This window comes from Grammomys surdaster, unplaced genomic scaffold, assembly GCF_004785775.1.
Source record: "Grammomys surdaster isolate TR1022 unplaced genomic scaffold, NIH_TR_1.0 334, whole genome shotgun sequence".
NCBI lineage: Eukaryota > Metazoa > Chordata > Mammalia > Rodentia > Muridae > Grammomys > Grammomys surdaster.
Window position 1 is genome coordinate 1,147,027 of NW_021604753.1, and position 2,798 is coordinate 1,149,824.

Here is a 2,798-nt window from a genome sequence, read left to right on the forward strand (position 1 = left end):
AGCCAGGGAAACCCTAGACCAAGCTCAGCCACATAAGCCAGCCTGGGTATGCAAGTGAAGACTTGCTCAGTGCCTATATACAGGAAACCCATGGTGTCAGAGCCAGACCTGTGCAGCTTTGCTTTGGAAACACTTTGGTTCTGATACCAGCCAGAGAAACAGTTACTGGCTTTCTGGCACTGTCCTTTCAGAGATGGAATGGGAGTCCTAGAGTGACCTTGCAGATGTCCAAAGCTGCTGGACAGTGGCTCCTGGGTAACTCAATAAGCAGCCCACCAACCCATCTCTTATTGACATGCCCTGCCCCAGCTCCCAGCACAGCCCTCTATGCAGCCTCTCATACCTGAGAACCCAGACTCTGGGAATTTCAGTTTAAGAGCTGCTTTTGTATTCCTGTAAGAACTCTTCCTATCTGAAAGTTTCCTCCATTTGTGGAGTGTTAAAATTGTTAATATCTCAATGCTACAGATTTCCCTCATCAGTGCTGGTTACTCAGTGACACCCACGGGGTCACCTGTTTCTGGGTCTAAACTGAGGAAACGGAAGGAGGGGCTCACAGGCACCAAGTGTTTTCACCAGCCTCCTCACCTGGCAAGCCCTGGCCGGGAGATCCACCTCACAGTCTCAGAGCCTCCTTTCTCCCTTTTCTGTTTGCTCGTTCACACACTCTGGCCAATTGCACCTTGGGTTACCCAGACCTAAGCTCAGGGTCTGCTCAGCTGTGAAACCCAAGACTGTTCTGTGTGGTAGATGCACTATAGCCCCTCCCAGGAGGCAACAGGAAGCTTCTGGTGCCTTCACCCAGTTCTGCCTTGGTTTATTTTATGTGAAAATTCATAACGCTGGCTTTTTAGAGCTTTTCATTTTGAAGCATACTTACTTTTGGGGGTGTAAAATGTGCCATAAAAGGGAAAGGTTATGAGAGAGGAAGAGAAGAGAGAAGGGCAAAGGGGACCAAGAAAGGACAGAGAGCCCTAAGAGTATATGACAGAGATGGCTATGCTGTATAGGAAAGAGAAGGAATACAAAAGCAGCTCTTAAACTGAAATTCCCAGAGTCTGGGTTCTCAGGTATGAGAGGCTGCATAGAGGGCTGTGCTGGGAGCTGGGGCAGGTCATGTCAATAAGAGATGGGTTGGTGGGCTGCTTATTGAGTTACCCAGGAGCCACTGTCCAGCAGCTTTGGACATCTGCAAGGTCACTCTAGGACTCCCATTCTATCTCTGAAAGGACAGTGGGATTAGGGAAGTGAAGCCCCTGGGCTGGGGAGGTGATGGGTTGGGGCAGGATGCGCTTATGTATGTTACTTAGGCACCATAGCCATTCATCCTGGGTTTCTTCTGGACCTAGCATTGCAGCCTTTTTGCTGCTAAGAGGTGGCATAATACCTGCCCCCAGAGGCATTGCAGGTATGGCTGCTGTGTCACATGTGTGACAGAGAGGCTATGCCTAAGCACAGTGTTCTGACCTATGAACATATGTGTGATTAGCCTACACACCCTGAAAAAAGCCAGTCAGAGACCAGCAGCAGTCTGGGGCCTTGCAGACCCAGAGGAGCTCCCAGGATGGGAAACAAGCCAGGGACTAGAAGACTCTCATGTGGGACCACAGGCCCTGGGCAGGAGTGAGACAGACGACCCTTTCATGGGGTCACTTGGGTGGGTCCAGTGAAGAATGCGCCTGAAATGACCACTAGACTTGCTGAGCAGGCCTGAGGGTGCAGACCATGCCCAAGATGACCCCTGCCTGGCACCATAATGCATGAGTGGGTCATAGCACTCCAGAGATGACCCGGGCCTCAGAGGGCACCATTAACAGGAGCAAGTAAGTGGTGGAGAAATGGAAGACAAAGAGAAGCAGAAGGATGAGGGCACATGAAGAGAGGGAGACCTGGAGACTCAAGGGTGGTGAGGGACACCCTGATGGGAGTAGCCGGTGATGCCACCTGGGACCGTGGGGCTCTGGCCTGTGCTGTCACTGGGGACCATGTCTGGGTCTGTGGTCCTGAAACAGCGGGCCTCTGTTATCACCAAAGGCCAGGCTGACATCCCTGATCTAGGCTGCCACCCAAGAACATACTGATGTCTGAGGGCTGTGCAGAACTGCCCCCACCCTTCATGTGGGCATCATGGAAGAGTTAGCCCTGCTCCTAGCCAGCTGCAGTACTTGGGAGAGCAAGCCCTACACACTGCCAGAGTTCCAGTGAGCTGGCCCCGAGGATAAGAGCTTGGGAGACCTGACCCTACCACTCATCTCCCATGCAGCGATGTAGGTGATGTAGAGACACCTTACCCCCTTCCCACTCACAACAGCACTGGAGTCCTGGCCCTGGAGTCATGAGAACAGAAGAGCTGACCCTGCTCCTCACAGCTGCTTCACTCAGGAGAACAGGTCCCACACCTCTCCTGTGAAGCACAGTAGAGCTTACCCTGGTGGTGGGGGTGTGGACAAGGCAGCCACTGAGGCTGTGACCATGGGAGAGTTGGCCCAGCCACTTGTCTGCTGTGCAGTGATGGGTGAAGAAGAGATGCTCACCACCTTCCCCACTGCCACCTATGGCAGACAAGAGGGCTGTCCCTGCCCCTTGCCTGCTGCAGCATTCAGGAGCAGCCAGCACAGTAGAGTTGACCCTGATGGCAGGGGCATGGCTGAATCAACCTGAGGGTGTGAGCATGAGAAAGTTGACCCCATAACTTGTCTGCCCTGAAGCAGCGTGGTCAAGGGAGAGATGCCCTTCTCCACCTCGACCCTTGCCACCTATAAGAGCTAGTTCTACCCCTCAGGTGCTCTGGCACTCGG

At 53.2% G+C, this 2,798-nt stretch overlaps 1 pseudogene; it reads left to right on the top strand.

Annotated features, from left to right (window-relative positions):
- The first annotated feature begins 1,386 nt into the window (after positions 1-1,386).
- LOC114630290 lies at positions 1,387-1,497 on the top strand (annotated as a pseudogene).
- Positions 1,498-2,798: the final 1,301 nt, after the last annotated feature.